This window comes from Camelus ferus, chromosome 5 (assembly GCF_009834535.1).
Source record: "Camelus ferus isolate YT-003-E chromosome 5, BCGSAC_Cfer_1.0, whole genome shotgun sequence".
In the NCBI taxonomy this organism is placed as follows: Eukaryota; Metazoa; Chordata; class Mammalia; order Artiodactyla; family Camelidae; genus Camelus; species Camelus ferus.
In genome coordinates, this window is record NC_045700.1 from 71,757,651 (window position 1) to 71,772,200 (window position 14,550).

Below are 14,550 nucleotides of genomic sequence, written 5' to 3' on the forward strand. Positions count from 1 at the left end.
TTTCAAAGAATGAATATTTTATGATATATTTATTCTCTCCATTTTTTTGTTCTGTTGTATTAATTTTATTTCTTGTCATTATTGATTCTTGCTTCCTAGTGTCCTTAGGTTTATTTTGTGGTTATTTTCCAGTTTTTTGAAAGGGAGCACTTAATTCTTTAATTTTTAACCTTTTTTTCTGTAAAAACAAATAACTTAAGGCTATAAATTTTCCTCTGCAAAGATCTTGCTGTAGCTCATAAGTTTTACTATCTAAACAGTTCTCAGTTTCTTTTTACTTCATCTTTGGGGTTTATTTAAATTTTATTTAAAAGAATATGTTTAGATTTCCAAGTTGCTAAGAAGATTCTAGTCATCTTTTTATTATTTACTTTTAATTTTATTATATTGTGATCATAGAATATGCCGTTAAAATTTCTGCTTAAAACAATCCTTTTCTCTAGAATCCCTTCCTTTCCCTTCCTTTCAGCTCTCCTGTTCTCTTTACCTTTTTATAATGTTTTAGCTATTATTTTTTAATTCAGAAATCATATTCCTTGCATGGAATAAAAATATGTAATGCTTACAATTCCATTTTTGCATTTAGTGGTGATAACACTATCACCACAGGGATATAAAACTAAGTTATGTCCTTGGAAAACTTATGTATTCGTATATATTTGTATAATTTACATTTTATTTTTTTAAATGTGAAAATATTAAAATTGGCTATCTGTGACTATGTACTGTGTTTTATTCAATCTATGATCCATTGGCTCTAGGTTGTATCATTATTATTATTATTATTTTGCCATTAAGAAAGGAAAATTTCTGCCAGTTGGATAGCTGAAAGACTCAATGCTTCTCAGCATTTTGAATTTTAATCTTATACTTAAAGATTGCTTTTTGACTTCTTTAGACATAGATTTTTAATCACATATTACTCTTGCAGATAAAATTAAATGTATAAGTGAAATAAATTAGATGAAGTATTCCCTAAACTTCTTCACATTCACAGTCTGACTTTCCTGAGTCACTTTCAAATTATAGTCATTGATAGTTATACTTTTTTCCCACAAAATACCCTCTGTAATATTAAGATGCAAAATATTTTAAAAGAATGCTTCACTATTGTCTCTGAGATTTTCTCCCAAGCCTCTTGACCCCAGTTCTAGAAGTTTTGATAAACGTGTGCGGTAAATATTGAATCATGTTGTACACCTGAGGCTAATATGTTATGTCAATTTAAAAAAAAAAATAAGGTTGCAGATGGAATTGGGTTGCCAGTCCGCCAACCTTAGAAATACTGAGATTATCCTTGATTATTCATGCGTGTCCTGCCTAAGCACAAAGATCCTTAAATGCAGAAGAGGGAGGCAGAATAGAAAGTGCGAGTCGTGCCGTCAGAAGAACTTGACCAGCCGTTGCTGGCTTGGAAGGTGGAGGAAGAAGCCCCTGAGCCAAGGAAAGAAAGCAGCCTCTCAAGGCTGGGAAAAGAAAGGAAATCCCGCAGAGCATCCCTAAAGGAACTCAGCCCTCCCAGTACCTTGATTTTAGCCCAGGGAGACCCATTTCAGACTTCTGAACCCCCAGATTGTAAGATAAAACATTTGTATTTTAAGGCACTATGTTTATGGATTTGTTCAGCAGCAGTAGAAGACTAATACAATGTGCGAGTGATAATACTATTTCATGAATGACACCTGACAGCAATTTGAAGACATACCTTTATTTCAGAGACATTAAAGTGTGATATACCTTGAAATTGATGAAATATGGTAAATTTATATTAAATAGGTGTCACAGGAAGGGTCCTCTTAGAAATTGTGACTGTGGACTTGGTCTTGTAATAGTCAGAATCCAGTTAGACACCATTTTAATGTCTAAAGTAATTGTGTCACTGCCATATAAGAAAAATATGGAAGGAAGTGGGAGTCCAGCAAGTTCAAAGGCCTTTGGGACTAGGTGGGGAAGATATGTAAATAACTTAAGAGGCAAAAAAAAAAGGTCAGTGAATCAAGTGATATAGCAACTGGGACATGGGCTAAGGGTAACCCTCTTTTAAAGTTCTGGAGCCCCCATTATATACTATAGAGAAGTCTGGAGGCAGCCTATTGTCCCAGACAAGAGTTGGGACAATGTTCACACCTGTGGTCATTGTAATTTTGTAACACAAAATTGTTTCAGACACTATGATTCCGTTGGTTACTAAGAAGCATTAAATCCAGTCATGTGAATTGCTGCCAAAAATAACTAAAATTTTATAAAGATGTAATTTGAAATAATATCTACAGGTTATCAGTAAAAAGTACTACAACTTAATCTGTAAGATTTCTAATGATATATAGTAATTCAGATCACTCACATTTCAGATCTGTGAAAATACTCAAGAATATGACCTAACCAAACAGTGAATGAAGCAGGATGGATAACTCGTTAGGAAAGAGGAAAGAGCAAACAGTGGCGAGCAACAAATCTTGCCACTTCGTTTTATAGTTGGGAGATCCTAATTTTTAGCTTCAGATGAATAGTGTTAAGTACTCTTTATTATTATTATTTTTGTTCAAATGAATATCAAACTTCTCCAGCATTTCTAGTTAACCAGGCATGTGTTTTAACTATTTTCTGGCTACAATCCCCTCTTCAATGGTGGTGTGGACGCTGTTTTGAACAACTCAGATCCCCCTTTCCAGATACCCTCAGTTCCCAGCTTCTGGGATGGCTGGTTGCTGAGGGCTCGAGGATGAGTTTCGCCCAGGAATTGCCCCTAGACAAAGGGAGATGCCTAGCCCAAGGCATGCTTCCCCCCTGGAAAGAGCCTCCATCACAACTGTCTGATGTGACATACAGAGCCCCAGTCTCCTTGCCTCCATCTCAGCAACTCTGAGGAAGGTTCCCAGCTCCCACAGCCCCAGTTGGTTGGCTGAGGCCTCTGTTGCAATTACATTGCCTTTAAACCCCCTCTGCCTCGTCCTCTTCCTTTACCCCTGACAGGTATCCCCAGTAAACCTCTAGCATGCGAATCCCAGAGTCTCAGAGTTTGTTTTCCAAGCAACACAATCCACAGGGGGGCCTTTGGAGCTGAATCCCAGGCCACTGGTTGGCAGGGAGGACCTCCATCACTGGTGTTACATGGAGTACTGGTAGCCCCTGGCGTACAGTTTTGGTGTAATTCATAAACTTTACCTGGTGGTGAGCAAGGAAATTATACGTGCTGACTAGAATGTACTGGTGGAGGAATATCTCAGGCATTTGAGAGTAGTAATTATAAGGATTTTGAAATCAGATTGCTGTTGCTGAGAACCATTGATACATCGGAGCAAAGCAAGTTTGAGGGTAGTTACTCACCAAGTGGGCCTACTTGGAAGCCTATGATGACACGCCCATCTCCTGTAATTGGAAGACAGAAAAGGCTAAGGGTCAGATCCTGAACTTAATTATAAGAGCAATGGAGCATCAACCCAGATTTAATTCTCAACCCTGAGTTTAGGGCCCCAACTGAGAAAGAGTGGGACCCTGAGACTTGGAATGGGGACTTTGTGGGATGATGCACTTGGAAATCATGAATCCCTAAATTCATCTGAACTCTTCAAGCCTGCAGAGGTGGCCCAGTCCTCCCTATCAGAGGCTGGCATTCCCTTCCTTTTCGGCAAAGTCTTCTTTTTTGCAGCACAATATGTACCTCACTTAGAATATACCCTGCCTAGTTACAGGCTAGCAGACCCATAACTCAGTGACTCACAGTGTAACTTGGCTAGAGAAGTGCTCGCCCTGCTAAGGGAAGAGAGGAATTGTACCAAGGAGGTGCCACAGGACCCAGTTAACATGTTTGGGCAGTTGTTCCGCTAACATGTAGCAGAGCCCGAGGGTTCCAGCATCTGTTTGGTCCAAGAGAGACACACGGATTGGAATTATGAGCACGGATGTGGGCAATGGATGGATTTTCTCTATGAAATGATTACACCAGGCCTAGATAATTGGCAAGAACACTTATATTTTCCAGTAAATTTGGGAAGTTTAGCTTCCTTGGCATACCAAATAACTCTTCTAGAATATGTTTCACTTCAACTTTATAGATCTAGTCTTGAAATTTTATTTGAGCAAGCATTAATAAAGTCTTTGGCTCAGATGATTTAGCTAACTTACAAAAAATATTTCACTCTCTGTAATTCACTATGATTTGAATATAGCAGAAGAGATTTCAATTGGCTCTCTCTTTACTCAAATTAAGGTGAGCAGTGCCTTGTTAAATCTTTGTTCTGCTGTCAATCTTTGTACTTACGCATTTGGAGAGGTGCCTTTTAAGACTGAGCGAAGGTTTCAATTGTTATCTGATGGAAAAGTGCATGAGCAAGTGCTCTTTCTTGGCAAAAAGGTCCTTGTGCTGATTACTTGATACTCATGTCCAGTGATAGAGGCTTCCCTGAGCCATTATAAATGCGCTTCATAGATCATTGCAGTCAGTAGAAATTGTTTGCCTGTCATAGGAATTTGCAATTACACTAGGATGTCATCATTTCAGGAAACTATAAAGCAATGAACATGTTTATTATCAGCCACAAAGGAAAAAAATATCCTGAGAACCAGATTTTCTTGGCAGTTTGAAGCATTTATTAGAAAATCTGTAATTTCTTTTTGTAATCCCACACTCAGTGGGCATCCCCTTTAATGGAGATATGTCAAGCTTGGAAAATTATATGGTACATTCTGAACTTGCCTTGCTGGGAAAATAAGACTCATGACTTAATTTATAGGCTTGTTGAGTTCACCATCCTCCTGGCTCCCTGGAAGGGGAATTAAAGTCTCACGATGGCTTAAAGGGATCTGTAGTGCTCTCAGGTGCCCTTAGACACTCAGAATGGAGGGCGCTGAATTTTGACACTGGTATTTCACTCTTAGTAACGTGCAGTGCAGAAAGGTGCTCTGCAAAGTTAGAGACTCTGTGGGAACTTTCTGGGTAACCCCAGTGGGTGGAGAGTGTCTCTGTTTTTCTATATTTCTACTGTGTTCTCAATTTTTTCTTCCTTTTCACCTAGAAACGCACTGGCTCCTAGGTGGTCCTTTCTTCAAATGTGCTCCCAATATGGAGGGAGCAAGAATCATTCATGTGTTAGGGAGATAAGGCCCACCGCCTCTCTAGACCTGGAAATGCACCCGCTGGCCACATTCCAGTTGCTGGCTGTGATGTCCTGGGTCACTCTCCACTGTGCATGCTGGTGACTTCAAATAAACTTCCTGCTTAAGTGGCAGGTATCTGCAGTTTTCATCCAGTAGGCTTTGTACCTACTTTGGCTAATATTTCTTCTTCTAGGTTCACTAGTTCCATCATTATATTTTCTTATCCATTAAACTGAGTAAAATCTGCATACCCTTTTATAACAGAGTCTGACTCCCGTTTTTTGACCTCTGGTTGCTGACATCTTTTAAGCCTCAACTCTCCTTCTCCATCTTGCACCCCACATCTAGACATCCATGATAAGGAAGTCTGGATGCTTTAGTGCTGGAGGGCAGTTCGAAACATGAAAACCTCCTTTGGTACTAGAAGGAAGTTTAAAACATACAGCGCCCCCCACCTGTGTGTGGGAACCTCACTTGGCCTCACCCACTCACCACCATAAAAACCCCAACCAGTCCCTTTTCCAAACTCTCTTGAGCCATTTTTGGGTCTGCTGTGGAGCTGCCCTGCTCTTCCCAGAAAGCCTTACATGTGACTATGATGGTCGATTTTTATTTTTTGCATCAACATGGCTAGGCTATAGGATCCATCTAGTTTGTCCAGCATTATTATTGATGTTTCTGTGAAGGTATTTTTAAAAATGAGATTAACAGTTGAATCAGTAGACTTTAGGTAAAGCAGATCACCTTCCATAATGTGGATGGGCATCATCCAATCAGATGACGGTCTTAATAGAAAAAAACTGACTTTTTTTGAAGAAGAAAAATTAGTGTCAGCTCTTCGCTGGGTTTTCAGCCTGTCAGTCCACCTTGCAGACTTTGGACTTGCCAGCCTCCACAATTGTATGATCCTTAAAATAAATAAATCTCTTTTAATATGTATAGATACACATGTATATATGTATATATACACACAAACACACATATATACGCACATACGTCCTATTGGTTCTATTTCTTTGGAGAATCCTAACTAATACAGTGAATAATAATCTTTTTCATATACTTTTGGTGTGTGTGTGGTATTGTAAGTCTTAATACCTGAACCAAACAGTGGGTGGGGTTCACCCTGTACCTATAAGAGTATCCAAAATGTCTTCAGTGGTAGAATATTCTGTTTTTATTTCCCAACCTTCCCTTGTTCAGTTGACTCTTGGCTTGTGTGCAGTTTTGGTAATGGAACAAAGAGAGGCCTAAGTTGGCACTCATGAGGCCAAAATGTTTAGTTAAATTCCATACTTGCATAGGAAACTTTCAGTTCTCTGGACTGTATGTCACTGGATAACAGGTTGTGTCCCTGCCATTTGTCATGGGACATAGGTTGTTAGGATGATGGGGCTGGCAAAGTGAGTGCAGTAGAGGAGCCTGGTGAAAACTGAGAAGGATGTTGCGAGATGTTGCTTTGTGACGTATATAAGCTTTGGGTAATGGGGGCTCATTAGAGCTAAGTGACAGACATCTGCATCCTTGCTAGAGATAGCCTTAAAATCTAAGGTTCTTTGGGCAAGATCAGTTTCTGGCTTTCCTACATTATATCATGATTCCAAAGAGTTACGATCACTTAAAAAGGGACCCTGCTACTGTAATAATCTACTCTGAGCCTTGCTTTCTTTATAAACTGGAAGCTATCCTTATTTCATTGGATTGTCGTGAGGGGCAAAGCAAGAAACAAACTAAAGAGATTAATACTGAACCTGGGACATACTAGGTTCTCAAGGTGCATAAATTTCATTTGCTTCCTCTTCCTTCTTTCCTGCCCACCTTTCCTGTTTTCAGTTCCTTTCTTTATTTTCTAAAGTGGATTGTGGAAAGAGGGGGAGAAGCGGAGGATGAGGAGATTTTACCCACTGCTCTCACTATTGGCAGCAACCAGAAACACAGCTATCTGGAACAGATGAGGAAGGCTGGTGTCCACCGTGGTAGATAGCTCCGGTTGTGTGGAGGCCACCTCTACCCTTCCCCGCAACCAGGAACTTTGATAATCTTTGGGAAGAAAGTAAGAAAAGCTGAAATTCCCTCCTAATTGGTAGGAGAATAACCAGAGACGTACTGTACTGTTTTGGAAGTTATGGTTTAGTGGAAGGACTGTAGGATTTAGACCTATGTACACCTGCATTCAAATATTTGGACTTAAAATGCCCAAGGGCTGTGTGTCCACGGAACATTAATTTTACTCCTTTTGTCTCAGTTTTCTGATCATCAAAATGAAGGCATAAAGGAGGCTGTGGTTGGTTCAGAACCAAGGCACTCATTTCCCATGCTGCCAAGTGTTGGTTACTGAGAGCTTGCAACTAAGTCCTTGGCAGAATTGCTCTGGGCCTTAATGGAATTGCCTCATTCAAGGATTACATCCATTACCAAGGAACTGACTGGCCAGTGCAAGAAAACAGAGACCAATTCTGGATCATCTCTGAAGGGGCAGTCCGTCTCAAGAACTCCCTGGGGGATCGGCTCAGGTCTTTGTTACAGCACCATTGCATTTAACTCTTCCTTCTGCTTAACTTTACTTTCTTCATCCCCACCTGAGTGTCATTCCTGAGAATGTGCTCCAAAACCTTTCTCCACAACAGAAAACACAACCTCAGAATCTATTTCTTGGGGAACTGGACCTAAGACAGTGGTGCTGAGAGTGGTTTAAGAAAGCAGACAATGAAATGTGATTTGGGAGCTACATTACTCTCCGGCCAGCTGGAGGTCAGAAAGCTATTGTGAGAGCAAGGTGGAGCATTGCAGTTGTTCCAACTTTATCCAGTCATGAACAGGGACAGCCTAATGGTAGGAGGGAAGGCACTCTTAAATATCTCAGGGTATGTGAGATTCTGAGAAAGACGGTGAGGACGATGAAATTGAATGGCTGTTGTTGAATGCTAACCCATGCACTGGATAAAGACAACGAAAGGGTTTGAATGATGTATCACCAGTTTAAGAGGTATTGTGAATGTCAGTGGAGTTTTTTGGGAACTTATAAAGAGACTCTTATCTCTTATGATCAAGGACAGAAGAACCAAGGGTCAAGACTAAGCCATAATTCTAAGGATAGCAGAACCCCAAAGAAAGTTGAATTTTCGACTTCAGAAAGTCTGTTATGTCAAGGTTAAGCCAGTTCATGATGGTTCTGCTGGGTCCATGGACTCACCACCTAGTAGTCAGTTGCTAGTTCTCAAATACATAATTGGAATATTCATATTTGGTGGTTAGCGAAACCCCTACAGTGGTTACTTAGATTGAGTGTTAAGAGCTATCAGCCTGAGAAAGTCAGATGGAAGTGTTTGAAGCTACCCCCCCACCATCACAATGAAGATGAAAAGCAACATTTTGTCTAAAGGAAATGGCATGAATTAGTGCCATCCTTAAGACCTAAAGGACTCGGGTAGTAATCCTCATCATATCCCCGTTAAATGAATCCTTTTCTGGCCCCTTCTAAAAACCAAGCAGATCTTAGAAGATGACAGTGGACTTCTCCCAACTCAGCCAAGTGGTAGCCCCAGTTGCAATTACTGTGCCAGATTAGTATTTTACCTAGCAGATTGACACACTGATTATTACCGCGTGGTGTGCAGCCGCAGATCTGGCACGAGGCTTCTGCCCAATATTTGTCAGGAAGGACAAGCAGAAGCAGTTTACTATCATGTAGAACAGACAACAGTATACATTGAAGGTCTTAACTCAGGGCTGCGTTAGTTCTCCCATCCTCTGCCACAGTATAATCTGAAGGGGCCTCGGGCATCTGGATGTCCTGAAGACATTGGCCTAACATTTTGATGAAGACATGCTGATCAGTTTGGATGGCCAGAAGTGGCAGCTTTGGAGGTCTTGGGAAGACGTGTGTGCTCCAGAGAATGGAAGATAAACCCGACTACGATTCAGTCCACGGGGCTGTGGGGTGGCCTGGGTCCCCTTATATAAATGCAGAGCACACTGCCTAGCATAGTCAGTCCAGTTGATATGTACTAAGCTTCTACTACAGGCGTTGCCTTGAGAATGTGACCCCTACTCTTCAGTGCTCTGCAGGGAAAACAAGAGTTAAGTGCTCTGAAAGAGGACATCCAAGGCATTACACCGTGATTTCATTATCCCAATCCTGCTGTTTTAATTGTTGGTGGTATTCTTTTAAGATCTAAATGACATAAAATACTAATTCTTTATAAAAAATCTGAAACATGGCTTCTGTCATTGGGTAATACAGAAATGTTCTGTAGCCCAGGGTTTACAAAGAATCTTTTCATTTAATGAGCTAAATGACCATGCATAACATATTTAAATTATGACGTATACTTTTCTCATTTACTGTTTGTTTTTGTTCTTTTATACCATAAGAAATTAATGAGGCTGAGAGACTTAAATCGTGTTTTATGTATTTAAAATAATTATGATTAAAGGCCTTTTACACATGTGTATTTATCATGAATTCTTGTTCAAAGAACTATTTTTCATGGTTCAAGAAGCAAAATTAATTTAAATCGGCAGCTAGTGCGCAGTTCTCGATTCCATGAGTCAACTGGAAGCTGCTGACATTTTTATGTGGAGCCTCCTTTAATGTAATAAAAGTGTGACACTAAATGATGTCCTAAATGATGGGAAGGGTTGGCACACCCACTGTCCGAGACCCATGCCGCGCTGTTCCGGGTCATGCCATGGGCCATAGTGCGTTGTCTTCATGTTCTCTGTCGTGCTGAAGTTGACTTCACAGAATGGTGTAATAAAGCACTAATCCGGACATTCGGGTCCAGTTAAACTTCAGGGGATGAATGCACTTGCCTCCCGCTCTCCATCAGAGCAGGGAATAAGTTCACCACCGTGCGTCCAGGATCCCCAACACAAGGCAGTCAGAGGATGCCACGTGCACGTGCCCTATGAGATTGCATTGGGTCTGAATATTCAAAACTCCAGTGTCCCGCCTTTGAATGGGCTGCATTCCACGGCAGAGTAAGAGCCCACGGCCCTGTGCATTGCTCCCCGTGTGTGCGTCCGCCTGCAGCCAGATGCTCTTTGGAGGACAGAGTGGGTAATTATGAATATTTTAAATGTGGGTGGTTGATCTATTCAGCATGTAACTGTGAGTGAAGCTACAGACCCTGGCCAGAATCTTCTTTGTGTTAGCCTGAATTTATCTGAGAATATTGAAGTCAAGAGCCACGGGGCTCTGTTTTCCCCTTCCCAGATATGCAAGGAAGAGTAGAATCCAGCCCTTTGCGGGGGTGGTGGGTTTTTAAGGCGGTAGGTGCAGGGATAATGCATAGATAGGAAACAGCTCTGGGGGACTCGAAAGGGGTCTTTCACTGGGAGGAACAAATGAGTGCTGTATTGACAGGGCAGGACTGTACTGGGGATTCAGGTATGCAGAGGTGAATTTTTTAGTAATAAGACACAGAGACACTAAAACCAAATTGGCAAAGAAGATTTTTTAAATTCTTACTTTGCCCCCCTCCCCCGCCCCAGCTTGGCCACCTCCTGACTGAGATGTTGGACTGTTAGGCCATCTCTGCAAGTCTCAGTTGTCTCATCACCATAATAGGGAGACTGGGCTAAACTCTCTCCCTAGTTCCTTCTTACTCTATCTATGATCCTGTGACATGTTCTTAAGATTTCGGATGAGCATGCACTCATATCTGCCTTCAAGGGAGGAAGTGACCTCTACAGCCCAAGAAAGGCTGTTATGGAGTGCCTAATAACCCAGCCAACACAGTCCTTAGTTGTAAGGCTATAAGCCAAGTATGTTATTATCTGTACTGGTGACACTGAGGGGATAAAAAAAGAGACAGAAGCAGGGGACACATGTGGTGCAGATTCTAAGTCTGAAGAACATCAGATGGGAGATATCGACATAGAGTGCACAAGTAAGAGGTGAAATCTGAACTAAAATGGCAGCTGAGCTTCAGAGGACGGGTAGGATTTGGATAAAGGAGAACGGATTAATAGGTCATTCCTGGTCTGAGAGTGAATCAGGCTCCTGGCAGGAAATAGATGACTCAATCAAATTGGGTCACTGAGGCGAGTTTAATAAAGAAGACATTTACACTGGGGTGGCCGAAGCTTAGGTCAATGAGCAGAGATGACACACTGCCCTGGGCTAGCAAAAGTGGGGAGCCATGACCACCCTAGATCTGACGAAGCAAGAGGTTGGAGTGGTTATCATAACAGAACACGTGTGTCTGAGAGGGGCTGATGGAAGCCAACCCATTGCAACTCTGCAAGCAGGAGGTGGGGGCATAAATAGCCAAATTCCATTCTCCTTCTGCCTTCAGTTTCCTTCTGGAGCCTCTGCCTGGCTAAGTTCCACTTGAAGATAAATGAAGGTCAGCCTCCTGGGGCACAGGTGGGAAAGGGATCTAAAGATACAAATGGAAGTTATCCAGCAGAGCAGATACACAAGTGGAAAGCAAAAGGAATGGTGGAGAACTCTCCATTGAAAGTCTTGAAGGCGGGAAGGGGACTGCACACACATGGTCACTGAGCAGCGTCCCTTGACTGCAGGAGCACCTTGGACTGCTCAGAGAGTCTGGGGATGTGTGAAGGAGACAGGAGAACACTTCTGAGCATTTCCTGGTGGCGGTGAGAGTGCCCACCACACCCAAACACTCCCACCTTCTCTTTCTGGAGGGACAAACTCTAAACACCGCTCATCCCCTCTATTTCACATTGGGGTTTCTGATGATTAAAATTTTTCAGTATTTATGTCACAACTATTTTGATCTGGAATGTTAGTAGCAACCTGGAGTATTGCTTTGCCTTTTCTTCCCTCCCCCACTCCAATAACTACAAATATTAAATATTTTAAGGCCTTTTCTCATGTTGCTCCCCATACATTTCAGTGAATCATTATTGTCTAGACACCAAAAGAAAGTCAGAAACCATTGCTGGAAGTGAAAATTCTTTAGGGATTTTTATTCAATAATAGAGCAATTAAATAAGACATATTATTGAACAATAGAAAGTAGTTTCCTTACAGTCTGCACACTTAGCAGACACGTCATTTTCCATCAAGTCAATGCTTAAGTTCAGGGTCATGTATGCTGAAAAAGCACTGTTTTATACATGAATACGTTACCTTTCTTCGAAAATGCTTAACACTTTAAGTAGAACATGAAATATTGAATTCCATATTAAAGCTACGATTTAGTATGTTATGATTATCTGCATATTTACCTAAATTGGGTAACAGGAACAAAATTGTTAAAGTATAATTACAATTCTTCTCATTTAACCAAAAGATACAACCTGAAGCCCTTCTGGGGTTCCCATCTGCCCAAGTTCAAAGGATGGTGGGTGTTTTTGTTCACAGGCTAATGTGGTGAGGTCATGGCAATGGCTAAATTCAGTTTACAATTTCTTCATCCTGTCAGCTTTAAGTTATGTAATCTGTACAAATGTTTATTTGTCAGGGATACACATTGTTTCAAACTTGGTGCATAAGGCTCTTAATATCATTAAAATTGTGCTGTTTCAAAAATCACACAATTTTGTACTGCACACAGTCTTGAATTTTAAATTTGCACTTATAATGCTACCTTATTGCATAAGCAGCATTTCCAGCTGCTGAACAACATAAGGAGGGTTCTGTGGAGGCCCCAGCAGGCCGTCAGGACCTTGCGGAGCGATGGGAATAGGGTGAGAGGAGAAGGCAAAGAAGGAGCCTAAGTTGACTCACGGGAGAAAAGGTCTGCTGTGTGTGTGTGCGTGTGCGTGTGTGTGGTGTGCATGTGCTTATCTGTGTGGATCTGTAAGTAGAAAAAGAAACAAACGGAAGGGATAGAGAATGAGAAAGAGACCCATGGGCCAGGCAGGATAACCGCAGAGGCTAAAGTCTGGGAAGATGGAAGAGAGATGCCGTGTGGGTGTAGTTCCCGGGTGGGATTTGCTTTTTGTCTCCTTTTCAAGAGACTGAAGTAAAGACTCATGTTATTATAGATTGTACTTTTTAAAGAGAGGTTTTAGGTTCACAGCAAAATTGAGTGGAAAGCACAGGGTTCCCATACCCTGCCTACCCACAGCCTCCCCGACTCTCAACATCCTCCACCAGAGTGCTTGTTTGTGAGTCAGTTAATCCACTTGGACATGACCTTATCTCCCAGAGTCTGTACTTTACCTTGGTGCTGTATTGTCCACAGCACCAAGTAAATAGTGTTACATATTCACCCTTACAGTATTACACATAATCCTATTCAGAATCCTTACACTGCCCTAAACATCCTCGGTGCTCTACCTGTTCCTCACTTCTCATGTTATTATTTACTGCTTTTTGCTCTTGAATGTTGTGGGACTGGATCTTGCTGATCTGAGTGTTGAGATGCGAGAAAGAAGACCTAGATGTATTCAGGTTCTAGGTGTGGGCGGTGTAACCACGACAGACACTGAGAGCTACTGTGGGGCCTCGGACCCCAACAGAGCATCACCAGGACTATGCATCCAGGTCAGAGAAACCTCAGAGCTGGACCTGGGCAGGTCTGCATGCCAACAAGAGGGATGGGGAAGGCAGGTGCCGGAGAAGAGCAGGTGGGCACGACACAGGGTCCTTGAAGGCCCCACCTGCACACAGAGCTGTCACAACAGAAGGCACTCCTGGATTCCAGGTTTCACAATGCAAGGTCCGCTGAGGACATTTTCTTTAAGGCATCCATCAACTGGAAGTTCTCCTCCAGTAAAATAAATGGCAGGCCAACTTCTCTGGGCCTTAGAAAGAATAGTTTCTACTACCCCCAAATGCAACAGAATCCCTCTTCTGCTGACTACACTTCAATAAAAAAATAAATAAAAACAAAAACAAAAAACCAAACCAAACCAAACCAAACAAACAAAAAAGAATCTCTCTTCTGTATCCCACACTTACCCAGAAAGTTGGCTTATAATATAGAAATTATGGCCAAATAATCAGTCTATCATGTGACTATTAGACGTGTTAGAACGTATTGGAACAAAGGCCCTGAGGGAACAGAATCACGAGTGTTAGCACAGTACGAGACTTCGGTGATAATTCAAGTGGCATCGTGGCATTGTGGCTGAGAGATGGCCCCTAAAGCCAGGCCGCCTGGGATCAGAACCCAGGTTTGCTGCTTTGTCCTGTGTGTGCCTTTGGGCAGTTTTCTTAACTTCTCTGTGCTTCAACTTTCTCATCGGTAGAAGAGGATAGTAATAGTGCTTGCCTCAAAGGGTTTTTGTGAGGCTTAAACAAAGTAATGCTTTAGTAATTTACTGGTATTTTAGTACAGCCTGTCCTACTGGACAGTGCCTGGCACATGGTGTGTGCTCTGGCAGTAGATTTTTAAAAAATACTCCAACCTTGTCATTTCACAGGTGAGGAAATTCTCCTAAATTTACTTCAAATTTTCATAGGGATTTCTTCAGTCCAGCCATAAAACCTTGCATTCATGAAGTCACTGGTATTGGAAATTCTGAGAT

General features: G+C 41.7%; 1 protein-coding gene across 3 annotated transcripts in view; it reads left to right on the forward strand.

Moving 5' to 3' along the window:
- Nucleotides 1-14,550, forward strand: part of FTCDNL1 (formiminotransferase cyclodeaminase N-terminal like) — a 137,961-nt gene that overhangs the window by 51,268 nt on the left and 72,143 nt on the right. The window lies entirely within an intron of this gene.